Source organism: Doryrhamphus excisus, unplaced genomic scaffold (assembly GCF_030265055.1).
Source record: "Doryrhamphus excisus isolate RoL2022-K1 unplaced genomic scaffold, RoL_Dexc_1.0 HiC_scaffold_27, whole genome shotgun sequence".
Classification (NCBI taxonomy): Eukaryota; Metazoa; Chordata; class Actinopteri; order Syngnathiformes; family Syngnathidae; genus Doryrhamphus; species Doryrhamphus excisus.
Window position 1 is genome coordinate 187,503 of NW_026652245.1, and position 17,890 is coordinate 205,392.

At 45.4% G+C, this 17,890-nt stretch overlaps 3 non-coding genes across 3 annotated transcripts; 1 reads left to right on the plus strand and 2 right to left on the minus strand.

Annotated features, from left to right (window-relative positions):
* Nucleotides 1-9,826: 9,826 nt before the first annotated feature.
* Nucleotides 9,827-9,899, minus strand: trnav-aac (transfer RNA valine (anticodon AAC)). Its single transcript has one exon. It is a non-coding gene; the product is annotated as a tRNA-Val (tRNA).
* A 2,752-nt stretch (nucleotides 9,900-12,651) lies between these two features.
* Nucleotides 12,652-12,724, minus strand: trnaq-cug (transfer RNA glutamine (anticodon CUG)). Its single transcript has one exon. It is a non-coding gene; the product is annotated as a tRNA-Gln (tRNA).
* Nucleotides 12,725-15,563: 2,839 nt separating this feature from the next.
* On the plus strand, nucleotides 15,564-15,635 carry trnac-gca (transfer RNA cysteine (anticodon GCA)). The gene has a single exon. It is a non-coding gene; the product is annotated as a tRNA-Cys (tRNA).
* Nucleotides 15,636-17,890: the final 2,255 nt, after the last annotated feature.

A 17,890-nucleotide genomic window follows, 5' to 3' on the forward strand; every position in this document is an offset into this window, starting at 1 on the left:
GCCCCCAGCTCCTCCCGGCCCCACGACGACCCCCCCCCCCCCCCCCCCCATTAACTGTAAGAGAGCATGACGTGAGGCGTGTGCTCCAAGCAGTGGACCCCAGGAAGGCCCCGGGCCCTGACAGCGTACCTGGAAAGGTTCTCCGAGCATGTGCACACCAGTCCGCTGAACCACCGTGCTGAACCACCTGGAACAACAGCACAGCTATGCCAGGATGCTCTTTGTGGATTACAGCTCGGCCTTCAACACCATCATCCCGGACATCCTAACTACAAAACTGGACACCCTAGGCCTCCCTCCCCTCACATGCAGATGGATCAAGGACTTCCTAACAAACAGACCCCAGACTGTGAGACTCGGCCCCCACATTTCCTCCACCCGCAGTCTGAGCACCGGATCACCACAGGGCTGCGTGCTGAACCCCCTCCTGTACTGCCTCTACACACACGACTGCAGTCCGGCCCATGAGAGCAACATCATCGTCAAGTTTGCTGACGACACCACAGTGGTCGGACTGATCTCACAGGGAGACGAGGCAGCTTACAGGGAGGAGGTCCAGAGGCTGACGACCTGGTGCTCCGACAACAACCTAGCCCTGAACACGCACAAAACAAATGGAGATCATCGTGGACTTCAGAAGGAACAGAAATGACCCGCCCCCCCCCCTACATCAATGGCGAGTGTGTGGAAAGGGTCCACACATTCAGGTTCCTGGGAGTCCAGATCTCCGGCGACCTCTCCTGGACAGACAACATCACAGCTGTCATAAAGAAGGCCCAGCAGTGTCTACACTTCCTGAGAGTCCTCAGGAGGAACAACCCGAACAGGGAGCTGCTACTGGCCTTCTACCACTCGTCCATCCAGAGCCTGCTGACCTACTGCGTTTCCACCTGGTACGGAAGCTGACTGAGGCGGACAGAGGGAGGCTTCAGAGGACAGTCGCGGCAGCGCAGCGCATCATCGGCTGCCCTCTCCCCTCCCTGATGGACATCTACTCCACCCGGTGCCTCAGCAGAGCTCGCAACATCATCAAGGACAATTTACATCCCGGTGCTCAGCTGTTTGACCTGCTGCCCTCCGGCAGATGCTACAGGTGCATCAAGGCAAAAACAAGCAGACTGAGAAACAGCTTCTTCCCAAGAGCCATCACCACCCTGAACTCAGACATACAACGTACAAATGTGCAATATTTTCCATCACTGCCTCTGTTACTATCTCAATCATATTTATTTATTTAACAACCATTACAATACACTCATATGTGACTTTACTCATCTGTATACACCAGACATTATTTGCACTATGACCCATTGATCATTGCACTAAAATTAATATATCTGCTCCTGCATATGCTCCTGTGCAATACTATGTGTATATTTTGGATATCTTGTATATATCTTGTTAAATAGTCTTTTTTTCTCTACTTTACATACTTTTTTGTTTCTTTAAACTTGACTACTTCACTGGAAGGAGAAGCTCTCCAATTTCGTTGTACATCTTGTATAATGACAATAAAGGCCATTCCATTCCTATGGAACTTTATGCTGAGCCATGCGAGGTACGCCATATGGCTGAGACGGAACCTCACAAAGTTTGAAAAAAAGAAGATACCCGTATGGACATACTTTGAGGCTAATGTAAAGTTTTTTTATTTTTTTATTATAGAACTTACAACAGTACATCACAGATCTGCGTTTTTTTTAATTATTATTTTTAAAAAAATCATATATATCATATATATATATATATATATATATGCGTTTTTTTTATTATTATTTTATTTTAAATAATAATTAAAAAAAACGCAGATCTGTGATGTACTGTTGTAAGTTCTATAATAAAAAAATAAAAAAACGTCCGATCTCAGACGCTAAGCAGGGGCCGGCCTGGTTAGTACTTGGATGGGAGACCGCCTGGGAATACCAGGTGCTGTAAGCTTTTTATGGTTTCTGCTCTTGCCTGACAGCAGAGGGCGCTGTTTGACACTTTTTTTCTGGAGTCCAGCCTGCATCACCTTCAAATAGGATCTTTTCAGTTGACCTGGCACCTTACGGCCATACTACCCTGAAAAAAACCGGTGAAAGCAGTTGCAGAGTAGATCACAGAGAGATATGTTTTTAGATATATTCAGTTTTTTCTTTTCTTATTGAAAGTGTTTTTTTTTCTTAAAAATTCTCTTTTGTGAATGTTCAGGGAGTGGGCCCGCTCCCCCCTCCCTGTCCTCCCCCACCCCCCAAATTTGTGGCTGGTGGGGAGAGGGGCACTTTTTGTTTTAAACAAGGAGCACAAGTCAAGCTGGTAGCCAGGGAGCCATCAGACAAGGCTGCTGCCTATCCTAGGCAATTAGCTGTGGCAGTGGAAGTCGTGGGTGAGGGGGCCATTGCACCACTGGACAAGGGAATTGTTCTAAACTGTGGAACCATGACAGGATGCAGATTTAAAGGAATAAATAGATACGAAGTCACAATGAAGGATATGGAGGGTAAAAAGAAGCTCTTGGATGGTCTAAGAATCCAGAATTGCAGGTTAATTGCCTCTGAACCATGCAGAGATGAACTGACTGTTTCTTTTTTAAGTCACCCGGTATATACTGTTGGAATTTGACCACCTGTTATTAGGTCAGTGATTCCTGTGGGTGTCGTGTTGGAGGCAAGAGATGACAACGAACTTGTCAGTTATATGGTTTACTCCGGGCTCACAAGTCTTTCCCTAACACCTGCAGAGACGTAGGCTTTACTTACAGGTCAGAACAAATGAGTACAGCTAACTGTCCCTGCCCGGCTTTTTTATGCTAAGAAATGTCGGTAGATCTCTGGCGCATCACAGGTGGCCCCCTCCTCTCCTCGGCCGACATCTTCTCACCAAAGGGAAATGTCCACCTCCAAGCAGGGTGGGCGGGGTGGAGCGGTGGAGCCAGCCGTTATCGACAGGCCGTGGCTGCCGACGTCATGCTCCCCCGTTATCTGTTGTTAGTCAAAATTGTGGATGTGTAGGAGAGCTCCGGAACTGTATGTGCCTGAAAGCGGTTATGTGTCTTGTGATTTGCCCAAGGCTACTTGGTTGTACTTGATTAAATGTAGTGCATAGTTATATGAGTGAGACACAAGAAATAGGAGACAAACATACATGAGACACAAAAAATAGGAGACAAACACACATGAAATCCTTCAATACTGAAGACAGTGAAATAATTAAGAAACTGGAGGACTGGGGAGTGACAGTTGTGTCACCAATAAAGAGGAGAAAGTGGCCAGGAACAAACATTTTGGATGGCACATGCTTCTGCCGCATCAAATTCAATGAAAGGGTCCGCTCACTCCCCTTCGCAACCGAATTCTCAACACTTGAAGGGGAAGAATATTTCAAGGTGATGCACGATAGGCAGGTCAAGGTGTGCAGGCTTTGTATTCAACCTGGTCACAGCCTAAGAGAGTGCTCGGAATTCAAGTGCTTCAGCTGCGGTGCACAGGGCCACTACGCCAGGGAGTGCCGTCAATCAAGCGACCCAGCGGGAGATGAGGAGATGCCGGAAGCCAGAATCCAAGCAGAGGCGGTCAGCATGGAGGAGGAAGAGGGGCAAAGGCCTCAGAACGTCAAGATCACTGCAGCAGCAAGGATGGAAGACAAGGAACAGAGTCCGTGAGGGTTCGTGAGGACGGCGCAAATGAGACAGCAGAGCTGAAGCGCAAAAGGAGCGACGGGAATGAAGAGAGTGTGGAAGAGCTAACAGCAGGACGAGAAGACGAGACAACAGGAGAGGACACGGTCAACGAAAGTAAGAATGACATTGCTGACAAGAGGCATAATCATGGGGAGGAAAGAGGGAGGAGAGTGATTGATGGGTTCAAGGTGATTGAGGGAATTTGGGGAGAGGAAAGGGAGCTGGAAGTGTGTGGGGCAACAACGAGTAAAACTAGAGAGAGTCTCAAAGATGTATCGAGTGAGGGAGAAAAGGGTAACGAGGAAGAGACGAAGGGAACATTACATCATTCCCAAGTGAGGAGTCGGATAAGGGGCAGGAGGGTTTGACAGTGCAAGAGGAGATCAAGGGGAGAACAGCTGATCGGAAGGAGACAAAGAAACTGATCAGATTAATGTAGAATTAAAAGTGGGGGGTGTCAGACTTTTCTCCTTCTCACATGAAGTCAATGCTGACGCTTTCCTCATTCAATGGGAACGGACTAAGAAATAAAGAGAGACTGCTTTATGCAATGCAAATATGTAAAGAGGACATCGTTTGTCTGCAAGAGACTAACTGGGATGGGGGGGGGTTATAGATTATATTGAGAAAGAGTGGATTGGGGAAATATTTGTTAATAATGGAGAGAAGAATGCGAGGGGTGTGGCAATATTAGTTAGGAAGGGAGTGGTGGAAGATGTAAAGGAGTGTGGGAAGGATGGGAAGGGGAGGGTTTTAGGGATTGAGTTTCATTATGGCGGCAAAACATATCAGCTATGGAACATCTATGCACCGAACGATGAGAGGGAAAGGAAGGTTTTTTGGGAGTTTGAAGGAGTTCATGGAAGAGAACTGTGTGATGGTCGGGGATTTCAATGTGTGGTGTGGGAGGTTGGATGTGTGCACAGGGATGAGGTTCAGGGATGACAGCTTAAGGGGGGTTCTACTGCAAAATATGAGAGCAAATGGAATGGTGGATGTATGGCGGGAACGAAACCCAGCAGGGAAGGTGTTCACAAGGAAACAAGTGGTAGGGGGGGGGTGCTCAAACAAAGCAGAATAGATTTGGTTTGGGCGAAAGAAAACATCTTAAACAAGATAGGATCAATCAAATATAAGATGACTGCAATCAGCGATCATGCAATTGTGTGTTTGACTATATCACAAGGGAGGGAGGGGAGGGGAGGCGGGGTGTGGTGTTTGAATGGAAGCCTACTGCACGACACTAAATATAAAAATCAAGTGGAGACATGCATTGCAATATAGATGAATGATAGTATGTATGAGGATAATGTTGGGGAATGGTGGGAAAGGGTCAAAAGAGCAATTAAAATATTGAGCATAAAATATGGCAGAGATAAGAGCAGGAGAGAGAAAGAAAGAGAAAGGAGGCTGAGGGATGAGCTGGACAAGGAGAATGAAAAAATAGACAATGGGGGAAGTGATCTAACGAAATACATAGCCCTAAAATATGAATTAGAGGATATAGAGGAGAGGAAGTGTAGAGGGGCGATGGTGAGAAGTAGAGCAAGATATGTGATTGAGGGAGAAAAATGTAGTGGATATTTTCTGGGCTTGGAAAAAACAAACCAGAAAAAGAGCTTCATAGGGGAGATAGAGGATGGGGACGGGGGGATCATCACAGATGGATTTGGAATAGTGGAGAGGGTAGAGCAGTTTTATAGGGACCTATTTAAGGAGGAAAAGGTCGACAAAAGAGTCATGGAACAGCTTCTCGAAAAGGTGAGGGTCAAGGTCAGCGAAGGAGATAAATTAATAAGTGAAAAAGAAATAGATAGAAGAGAGAGAGATAGAGCAATTAGCGAATTAAAAAGGAATAAAAGTCCAGGTTCGGATGGACTGATAGGAGAATTTTATATTGAGTTTAAAACCATACTAACTCCAGTATTATATAGATTATTTAAGTGGATGGAGGAGACAGGGGAGATGCCAAATAGTATAAGAATGGGGGTTATAAGTTTAGTATATAAAAAGGGTGGGAGGGAAAAATTAGAAAACTATAGACCAATTAGTATATTGAATAATGATTATAAAATACTGGCAAAAGTAATCACAAACAGGTTAAAGAGATTCATAGGGAACATTATAGGAAAAACACAATCTTACGGCATACCTGGGAGGGACATCACAGACACAATATGTAGTATTAAGGATGTAATTGATTATATGAAAAAAGGTGGTGGAGGGATTATCATGAGCATAGATTTAAATAAGGCTTTTGACAGGGTGAATCACGAATATTTATTTACATTACTTAAAAGAATAGGGTTTGGAGATAGGCTGGTAGGCTGGATAAAAAGAATGTATAAAAATGTCGTAAGCGTTTTAAAAGTTAACAGCGTTCTAACAGGGTTAATAAGATTAGAAAGGTCTGTCAGACATGGCTGCCCGATGTCGGCCTTATTATACTCTCTATCAGCCAAACCGCTGGCATGGCTATTGCAAGGGAACAATAATATTAGAGGGATAAATATACCAGGAGGACAGAGGAGCTTAGTATACCAATATGCAGATGACACAACTATCACAGTAAAAGATGAGGAGAGTGTAGGAGAAGTACTGGAAAGTATAAAAGCCTATGGTAGGGCATCGGGGGCAAAGGTCAACATTGGGAAGTCGGAGATGATGTATATAGGAGTAAGTGAATCAGGGAAGAATGAGATGGGGTTAAAGGTGAAGAAGGACTATATGAAGATCTTAGGGATAAATGTGGGGATAGAGAGAGTAGAAGGAAGGGATAGAAAGTAGGAAGGAATAATAAACAGTATGAAGAATACATTGAAATTTTGGAAAAAGAGAGGACTAAAATTAAAAGGGAAAGTGGTGGTGGTGAATGCACTGCTAATGAGTAAAATGATCTACGCAATGAGAGCGTTGGATGTGCCTGACAGAGTGGTGAAAGAAGTGGAGGGGTTGGTGAATGACTTTTTGTGGGACGGGAAAGGGGCCAGAATAGCACGGGAGGTTTTAGAGAACGAATACAAGGATGGTGGATTAAAACTAGTAAGTCTAGAATGCAAGAAGAAGGCAATGAGGGTGAAGACAATGGTGAACTATTTAGCTGCTAAGAATGATCACGTGTGGAAGGCTTTTCTGAAGGAAGCAATCAGTCAATGGTCAATGTGGGGGGTGCAGAGAGAGTGGTGTATACATGAAAATGAGAAAAGGAATGTTGAATGGAGTGAGTGAGTTTTCCAAAGAGGTGTTGAGTGCATGGGGGGAGTTTGTAAAGAACATAAGCTATGAATGTCAAAATCTAAAACAAATATGGGAACAACCTCTCTTCTTAAATCCAAAAATCACAAGCGACGGAAGAATGATGGACAATATGCTGATCAGGAGGGCAGGTATAAGGAAAGTTAGAGATATAGTGTATGAATATGTACCTGGTTTCATGTCAGCACAGGTGATGGTGGATGAAGTGAAATTGAGGGGGGATGACATTGGGGTGGGAGAGGTGGAAAAAGTGATGGGCAAAATGAAAGATGGGATGCCGAGGGAGTGGAGAATGATGATTGAAAGAGGGCATAAGGTGGGGGATGACTGTGAGCTGGAACTCTATGTGGGAGAAGGGAAAAGTAAGAAAAGACTGGAGAATGTAAAAACTAAGATATTGTATGCATATTTTAAAGGAGAGAATGTTAGAAGGCCGGCATCGGAAAGAGTGTGGGAAAAAGCAATAGAAGGAATGGATGTAAAGAAAATATGGGCAAATATGAGAGTGAAATGGAACACCAGTGAATGTGAGCACATGGACTTCATGCTAAGACACAATAGAATATTCAATAATCTAATTATAAGCAAATTTGATGAGAATGTAAGCAAAGAATGTGAAGTATGTGAAAAGAAGGTAGAAACATTTATGCATGAGTTCATAGAATGTGAAGGGTTAATAACATATTTTGACAAAATGAGAAAGCTCATAACGAGTTGTTGGGGGGGGGGGTAGATTTGTAAGGGACATGGACTGGAAAGAACTGTGGTTATTTGGTGTAAATAAAAGGGTGGGAGAATGCAAATCTGTTAAAATATACATTGAGCCATGCAAGATATGCTGTTAAAGTACGAAGAAATATGATTCACTATGACAAGAGAAATGTGGATGTATGGCAAATTTTTAAAAGTATAATGAAAAAAGACATTTCTATTTTGTATTATTACTTGGAGGAGGGGGAATTCTATCATGCTTTTGTGAAAGGGAATACAATGGTGTATATAAATGAAGAAATGGGACTGAAATTCAGAATTGATGTGTAAAGTATGTTGAATGTATGAAAATAATAACAATAATTAAAAAAAAGCATTCAGTGCTCTCACCGCCGCAGCCCGGTTTCGATTCCCGGTCAGGGAATTGACATTTGGATAGGTTTTTACTGGACATAGGATTTGTCTTGGGCCTCGGTGGAATGGTTGGGGTCACCTTGAAGCGCTACTTGGGAACAATAAATCACGAACTGGGTTTCTTCACTATTACATGACAAGAGACTGGATTAGGTTTGGGGGATTTGTCTGACACTGATGGATAGATCCTGGACTCATTTCCGATACCACATCTCTTTTACAAAATACAAAGGATTCCTTGGAGAATGCGGGTATCGATTCGGTGAGAGCACCAAGTCTTAGCCACTAGACAACCAGGGACTGCATCATGGCTGCACTCTGAAAGGCAGAGACTGTGTCGCTTTGACGTACTCCAGCAAAGGAACCAAAATAGTTCTGAGACTGGACCTTCTCTGCCAACATTGCAGCAGCAGGGGAATTACCTCAGATAGTAGAGCGCTTGCTTAGCATGTGAGAGGTAGCAGGATCAATTCCCACATTCTCCAAGGAGTCCTTTGTAATTTGTAAAAGAGGTGTGGGATCGGAAATGAGTCCAAGATCTTTCCCTTCGGCATCAGACAAATACCCCAAACCTCTTCCTGGTTGCGTTCTCTAGACCAGTCTCTTGTCCTGTAGTGAAGAAAACCAGTCTGTGATTTATTGTTCCCAAGTATCTCTTCATGGTGACCTCAACCATTCCACCGAGGCCGAAGACAAATCCTATCTCCAGTCAAAACCTATCCAAATGTCCTGACCGGGAATGGAACCCAGGCCGCGGCGGTGAGAGCACCGAATCCACACCACCAGACCACCAGGCACTGCTTTAGGTCTGCACTCAGAAAGGCAGAGACTGTGTCGCTTCTCTTTGTGTTGAGGATGAGAGAGGAGGAATCTTCTGGCATTCTGGACTTGACCACAGTAGGAGGATAAAAGAGGTTGGTTTCCAACTTGATAGATGAGGACAACTCAATGAAGACAAAATGAAAACAAAATCTTCTGGCCTACTGTACTTCTCCTTGCAGAGATGAAGAAGCCCCGGTCCCGAAATGTCCACCTCCAAGATGGACTGAGGTCTTAAACTACCCACATGGACAAGCCAAATATCTTCCGGAAAAAAAAAGAGTTCATGGTCAGACAAGACAAAGGTTGAGCCGGTCACCCGAAATGGAAACTTTTGATCTGAGTGTCCACGATTCAAGTCCCTGTTCAGGTGACCAGGTCTGAGGTCCACTTGCAAACGCAAACTTTTTGCCCTCAAAATACAAGGGCAAAAGGACAAAAGGCCTTGGTACTTTATGGAAACTACATTTGGAGCCTGGCTTTTAAGTGGAACTGGAAAGACTTGTGGCCTTCGAACCCACGCCTCATTAGAGACTGCAACCTGAATGCAGCGCCTTCGACTGCTCGGCCATCCTGACCGTGCAGGTCTCGCTCCTTCTGTTCCCTTAGAAACGAGGTCAACTGTGGAATTAATCAAACATCAGGATGGCCACATCAATTAAAACAGAAAAAGGTCCGACTAGCTCAGTCGGTAGAGCATGAGACGCTTAAGCTCATATTGGGCGATTCAGCAGTTATATTGATACATCTGAAAGATATCTTTCCTGTTGAAAATTGTTCAACATGCTGAAAACATTTCATTCCAAATACACAAAACAAATCTTCTGACCAAAGGCCTGGGGGCTCACTTCGTAGGGCATCAGACTCTGAGTATCAAGAGTTCAAGTCCCTGCAGAGATCAAGCACATGTCCTTGTTCCTATTTGTCACCTTGACTTTTTTTGTAAAAGAAGGACTTGAAAGGCCATCTTTCCACCCAGTTTCGAACTGGGTACCATTTGCGTGTTAGGCAAATGTGATAACCATTACACTATGGAAACCTGAAGGAAGGGGCTTTTAAGGGGACTGGTGAAGTCACAAAGCAGTTGCCAACCAATGAAACACGACGATGTGTCCAAAGTGGGGGCAGATTGACAATTGTCCAAATGGACAAAGATGTCTCCTTTGTAAGGAAAATTGTTCCAGAAATAATGGGCTTTTCTTCAACAAAACAAGACATCACAATCGCGGCTTGAAAGAAACACCTTAGCCACCCTTGGGGTCACTTTGATATCTCAACTTGTGCCCTTGGAGTCAATGGTTTGTAAATAGGCTTGTAACCTCCTCTAACCTTGTCTGGATGGCTGGATGTCTGGCCTTTTGAAGAATGAAGTTAAGGTCCTTTCAGCCAGCCAATAAGCATTTTCAAACTATTTGCCAAGTCACAAAATAAATAGGGATTGTTCTGAAAACCGGGCTTGAACCAGGGACCTTTAGAACTTCAGTCTAACGTTCTCCTAAGTGAGTATTTCAGCTTCTGAGGTGGTGTTCTGCTTTTTCAGTCGTGGGTAAATGTGGGGGCAGGGTGAAGCTGTGTCTGTGCCACGTATGTTGCTGTGTACCTGGTCCAGTGTGTTCTCATCTTGAGTTGGAATGTCCCCATGCTGGTAACGAGTGGGGAATACAGTCCGTTGATGAGGATAAGAGCTACAGAAAATGGGAAGGATTTCACTGGTTGAAGTCTCCAGCTACCATAAAAACGGTCATGGGCCACAAGCCTGTTCTGAATCCCGCTTTGGCCAATCAACACTACATCGACTCAGCTGCATTCCTTGTTAGTATAGTGGCCAGTATCTCCGCCTGTCACATGGAAGAGTGCGTGGTTCGATTCCCAGAAGGGGAGTTCCTATTTTGTATGTCACGTTGAACCTTGAGCAGGGTTGCGGTTGCAACAACCAGTCCGGGAGAACAAGACCTCTATTCAACTTCTTCTACAAGTGCTCAGCTGTGTTGTACAATCTGACAGTCCTTTGCTACCAAATACTTTCCAGTCGTGGATAATGGACCTGACCAGGAAAATGACAGCTGTGGGATTTCAACCAGTGGCTCCTGAGCGAAAGGAGCCTTAATCTGGTGCTCTAGACCACTCATCCACACAACCCAAAACGGTGCCCTGATCAGGAAAAAACTGTGACCTTGTGAGGTTCGCTGACAACGGAGGACACTGAAATGGAGCCACACAAAGGAGGGTACCTGCACTGTTTATGTGTCCGTTGACCAGGTTGCAGATGGATTGCCTTTGTTCCTTTTGAAAATCCACATTTTAACACCCCATTTATGAAAGACGTAAAGACCATCAGGAGGTAGACTGGGATTCGATTGGCAGACTTGGAATTGTTTTTATGTGCAGTGACAGCAGTTCACAGATAGCGCTGAAAGATGACCCGAACCGTTCGACCGAGGACCAAGAAAAATCCTATCTCCACTCAAAACCTAACCAAATGTCAGTTCCCTGACCGGGAATCGAACAACGGCCGCGGTGGTGAGAGCACCAAGTCCCAGCCACTAGACAACCAGGGACTGCATCATGGCTGCACTCTGAAAGGTAGAGACTTTGTCGCTTTGACGTACTCCAGCAAAGGAACCAAAATAGTTCTGAGACTGGACCTTCTCTGCCAACGCTGCAACAGCAGGGGAATTAGCTCAAATGGTAGAGCGCTCGCTTAGCATGTGAGAGGTAGCGGGATCAATGCCTGCATTCTCCATAAACTCCTTTGTTTTTTGGATGAAATGTTCCCAAGTAGCGAATACTAATCCGGGCCCCAATCCCGATATCTAGGCCAAACACAGCCATAGGTATCACCCTAAACCCAGTCCTAACTGCATTCTCCCCTCTAGCACCTTGTCTTATCTTGTTGTGGGATCAATGCCCACAGTCTCCAAGGAGTTCTTTGCCCTCTGTAGAAGAGATGTTGGGATTGGATCTACCCCTTAGCATCCGACAAATACCCCAAACCAGGGGAATTACCTCAAATGGTAAAGTGCTTGCTGAGCATGCGAGAAGTAGCAGAGTCGATACCCGCATTCTCCAAGGACTCCTTTGTATTTTGTAAAAGAGATGTGGGATCGGAAATGAGTCCAGGATCTATCCCTCAGCGTCAGACAAATACCCCAAACCTAATCTTGGCCGCGTTCTCTAGATTGGTTTCTTATCATGGAATAGTGAAGAAACTCAGTACGTGATTTATTGTTCTCAAGTAGCGCATCAAGGTGACCCCAACCATTCCACCAAGGCCTTGCAGAGATGAAGAGGCCCCGGTCCCGAAATGTCCACCTCCAAGATGGACTGAGGTCTTAAACTACCCGCATGGACAATCCAAATATCTTCTGGACAAAAAGAGTTCATGGCCAGACACGACAAAGGTTGAGCCGGTCACCCGAACATGAAACTTTTGATCTGAGTGTCCGGGATTCAAGTCCCTGTTCAGGTGACCAGGTCTGAGGTCCACTTGCAAACGCCTCCTTTTTGCCCTCAATATACGAGGGCAACAGGACAACCCCTTGGTACTCTATGGAAACTATTTGAGGAGCCTGGCTTTTAACTGGAACTGGAAAGACTTGATGCCCCGCACACAAACCAAGTATCTTCTGATCAGCTGATCCTTGACATCAGCTGTCACAGACATTGGCGTCGTTTGGGGACCTCATCCTGATCCACGGTTACCACTGATTTGTAGAGTAAGTCAATAAGTCATCATACTCTTACTGTTAAAGGAAGACACAGTCCAAACACTCGATTGCTGCAAGGCAAGGAGGTTCCACCAAGACTTGAACTTGGATCACTGGATTCAGAGTCCAGAGTGCTAACCATTGCACCATGGAAGCCTGTGACTGGCACCTTCTGGCGTAACAATGGAGGCTTTGCAAACCAGGACACCAACTTTCCTCTTTGATGAGCACAAAGTATTTTTGGGTACAATCCAGGGGTCTTGTGCTCTCACGGAAATGGCTGTCCTTTTCCAACAGGAGTTGAGATGAAATGTATTCAAATAGACAAACTGCATTGATCACTCTATCAGAATTTCTCAGTTTGCCAATTTCAGACTGCGTGACAAAGACTCAAGTCCAACTCCATCGACAGGGAAGCGGAGGTCCTTCAGACAAGACGGTATTGCCATTTTTTCCTGGCAGACATAACATGAGCAAAGGGATTGTCCTTCGAGCCAGACTTGAACCAGCTACATAAGGATGCCAGCTTGAACCACTTCAGTACGCCGCTCTTCCAACTGAGCTATCGAAGGTCTTGCTGTTCTGAGGCTAGTGAGTACGGCCGAGCGTTCTACGGCGTCTCATTGAGGTTGTGGCTGAGAATGCCACTATTGACAGAATTTGGATTAGATAATCAAGTCTTGTGGTGGAGAGTCTCACGTGGAGAGTCTCAGGTCGAGAGGTGTGACGTTTCTGATCGAATTCAGAGGTCATCAGTTGGTCCTGAAAATGGTCTTGGCACTTTTTTTCACGATGAAAGGTATGAAAACAGCCCTGTTGCATTGGCCGGGAATCGGACGCGGGTCTACCACGTGGATCGATCCTGGACTCATTTCCGATCGTAACATCGCTTTTACAAAAGGCAAAGAACTCCTAGAAGACTGCGGGCATTGATCCCACAGCAAGACAAGACAAGGTGATACCTATGGCTGTATTTGGCCTAGATATCGGGATTGGGGCCCGGATTAGTGTTTGGTACTTGGGAACATTTAATCACAAAAAACAAAAGAGATTTTGGAGAATGCGGGCATTGATCCCGCTCCCTCTCACATGCGAAGCGAGCGCTCTACCATTTGAGCTAATTCCCCTGCTGTTGCAGCATTGGCAGAGAAGGTCCAGTCTTATAACTATTTTGGTTCCTTTGCTGGACTACGTCAAAGCGACACAGACTCTGCCTTTCTGAGTGCAAGCCTAATGCAGTCCCTGGTGGTCTAGTGGCTAGGATTCAGCGCTTTCACCGCTTTTCGATTCCCGGTCAGGGAATTGACATTTGGCTAGGTTTTGACTGGAGATAGAGTCGCCAGATCGTCAACCTCCCACCTGGAGGCGAACTCATCGCCCACAGTACCGAGGCCATGTCGGCGAAGACGGCAGTACATGGCACAGACACAGCTTCACTCTTCCCCCACTTTAGGCCCCGACTGAAAAAGCAGAACCCCCCCCCCATCGCAGCTAAAATAGCCCACTTGGGAGAGCGTTGGACTGGAGTTCTAAAGGTCCTCACAATAAACCTCACTCCTCCTGATGGTCGTTACGTCTTTCAATAATGGGGTGTTAAAATGTGGATTGTCAAAAGGAACAAAGACAATCCATCTGCAACCTGGTCAACGGACACGTAAACAGTGCAGGTACCCTGCTTTGTGCGGCTCCTTTTCAGTGTCCTCCATTGTCAGCGAACCTCACAAGGTCACAGTTTTTTCCTGATCAGGGCACCGTTTTAGGTTGTGTGGATGAGTGGTCTAAAGCACCAGATGAAGGCTCCTTTTGCTCAGCGGGCACTGGTTGAAATCCCACAGCTGGCATTTTCCTGGTCAGGTCCATTATCCACGACTGGAATGATTTGGCAGCAAAGGACTGTCAGATTGTACAACACACCCGAGCACCTCATGAGCAGAGTTATCCTTTTCCGGGAAAGAACCAAAAACTCTGACTCGAAGGTGCTGATTGCTGCTCCCAGTTGCTTCTAATTCGTCTGCGAGCAAAAATTGAATTTTAGAGTCTGGTTAATTGAAAAGATTTGCTAGCTAGCCAGGAGTTGAAACTTGAATCTTCTGAGATGAGTTATCCTTTGCCCCACTATTCGTACAACAAAAGGACCTGTCATTTAAGGTTAGCTTCTGGATTGTCACTGTTTCGCCAAGACTACAATTGGGTTGAGAGAAAAGTACTTTTTAGACAAGACAATAACAAAAGCAACACACACCTGCCATGACCCAGGGTTGGTGCGGACACAACAATGAGTACGAACCACGATATGATTACAGCTGTCTAACCCGTAGACAACACGTCATCCACTGCGCCACTAGCCATTCAACAAAATAACCTGGAGTTTAAGGTTGGGTTCTAACTAGGCTACCACAGTTTCTGCATTACCAAACACTAATTCAGATGTTGGGACTCATTTTCAGTCAACAAGACCATGTCAACAAAGGTCCTGCAGGAGATGAGGTGACCGAGAGGTTAAGGTGCTGGACTGCTAATCCATTGTGTTCTGCGTGCATGGGTTTGAATCCCATCCTCATGGGACTATACCAATGCAGTAGTTTTGACACCACCTGTGTTTTTCGGAAACATCATTAGAATGCAATTAATCAAAGTATCAGGTACGATGTTGGAGATGGAGAATGCTTTTTTAGCAGGAAAAAGACACAATATACCATTTGGAGAATGCAGGCATCGATTCCACTTCATCAATGAAATGTTTTCCGCATGTTGCACAATTTTCCACAGGAAAGAAATCTTGACGATGTATCACCAAAAGTGCTGAACCGCCCAATGTGTGGCTGAAACTAGTGCACAAGGAATAACTTGTTTAAGTAAACCTTTTAAACCTCGATGACCCATCAAGAAGTCAACCTTTGTTGGTTCAATTCTCCCAGTCACGATGAGGATGTGTGCTGGTTTAGTGCATATGCAGAACTTAGTTCCCATCGTGTAACCATGTTTGGTGTGTTTGAGGGGGTATAGCTCAGTGGTAGAGCATTTGACTGCAGATCAAGAGGTCTCCGGTTCAAATCCGGATGCCCCCTGATGCACTTCTTCGGTTTAAGAATAGTCTAAGAGTACATGAATGCATGGCTCATAATAGCAACAACTTCGGTGTAATATAACTCGCGATTGTTTCCCTTTTTGCATGGCTCCTTTCTACATTCTTCACACTGACATGAAATTTCTGCAGTGGCTTTTGTCCAATTTCCTCGCGGATGACACAGCCCCCCCCCCCCCACCCCCCACGTCTAAGAGAAAGTCCAGCCGCACCACAAAACAAAGTCATTTCAGCTGCTTTTACCCACGATCTTATCTTTTCCGTGCTGACTCAAAGCTCAGGACCATCGGACCAGAGCTCTGCCTTTGGGTTCAGCTCCCACATCACTGTGGCGGACCAGTGGAGCATCCAACGTAGATCAACTGGTAAACTGTCATGTTAGATGCCAAGAACAAGATGCCAAGGTACCTTGAACTCCTCCAGTGGGGGTCAGATCTCTTCCCCAACACATAGACGATTTCATTGAAATGTCAAGACAACCTCTTTTGTCCTGCTAATGTGGTCTGTTTTGTTAGCCCAAATTTCCAAAATCACAAGGGTTTTGCCTTTGTAGGGCGCATTGTAGTACATGTCACATGTGTACTACACATGCCATTAGAAAGGATGGGAATTTCTTCAACACAACAAGATTTCTGATTCAAAAACATTTTGTTGAAGAAAAGCCCATTATTTCTGGAACATCTTATGTGAACTACAATTCTCCCTACAAAGGAGAGATCTTGGTCCATTTGGACAATTGTCAATCTGCCCCCACTTTGGACACATCATCATGTTTCATTGTTTGGCCACTGCTTTCTGAGTTTCGCCAGTACTCTTAACCCCCCCCCCCCCCTCCTCCACTCCGGGTTTCCATAAATTAGTGGTTATCCCGTTTGCCTCACACGCATAAGGCCCCCTGTTTAAAACTGGGTGGAAACATGGGCTTTCTATTCCCTGTTTTACAAAATAACTGGTGGTCTAGTGGCTAGGGTTCGGTGCTCTCACCGCCACTGCCCGGTTTTCGATTCCCGGTCAGGGAATTGACATTTGGATAGGTTTTTACTGGAGAGAGGATTTGTCTTCGGCCTCGGTGGAATGGTTGGGGTCATCTTGAAGCGCTATTTGGGAACAATAACTCACTGACTCGGTTTCTTCACCTCGGTTTCTTCAAGAGACTGGTCTAGAGAACGCGGCCAGGATGACGTTTGGGGTATTTGTCTGACGCTGATGGATAGATCCTGGACTCATTTCCGATGCCACATCTCTTTTACAAAATACAAAGGATTCCTTGGAGAATGCGGGTATCGATTCTGCTGCATCTCGCATGCTAAGCAAGCACTTTACCATTTGAGGTAATTCCCCTGGTTTGGGGTATTTGTCGGATGCTAAGGGGTAGATCCAATCCCAACATCTCTTCTAAAAAAGGTGAAGAACACCTTGGAGACTGTGGGCATTGATCCCAAACAAGACAAGACAAGGTGCTAGACAGGAGAATGCAGTTAGGACTGGGTTTAGGGTGATACCTATGGCTGTACTTGGCCTAGATATTGGGATTGGGGCCCGGATTAGTGTTTGGTACTTGGGAACATTTAATCACAAAAAAACAAAAGAGGTTTTGGAGAATGCGGGCATTGATCCCACTACCTCTCACATGCAAAGCGAGCGCTCTACCATTTGAGCTAATTCCCCTGCTGTTGCAGCATTGGCAGAGAAATCTTCTGGCATACTATACTTGTCCTTGCAGAGATGAAGTGGCCCTGGTCCCGAAATGTCCACCTCCAAGATGGACAGAGGTCTTAAACTACCCACATGGACAAGCCAAATATCTTCTGGACAAAAAGAGTTCATGGCCAGACACGAAAAAAGGTTGAGCCGGTCACCCGAACATGAAACTTTTGATCTGAGTGTCCGGGATTCAAGTCCCTGTTCAGGTGACCAGGTCTGAGGTCCACTTGCAAACGCCTCCTTTTTGCCCTCAATATACGAGGGCAACAGGACAATCCCTTGGTACTCTATGGAAACTACGATATGAGGAGCCTGGCTTTTAACTGGAACTGGAAAGACTTGTGGCCCCGCACACAAACCAAGTATCTTCTGATCAGCTGATCCTTGACATCAGCTGTCACAGACATTGGCGTCGTTTGGGGACCTCATCCTGATCCACAGTTACCACTGATTTGTAGAGTAAGTCAATAAGTCATCATACTCTTACTGTTAAAGGAAGACACAGTCCAAACACTCCATTGCTGCAAGGCAAGG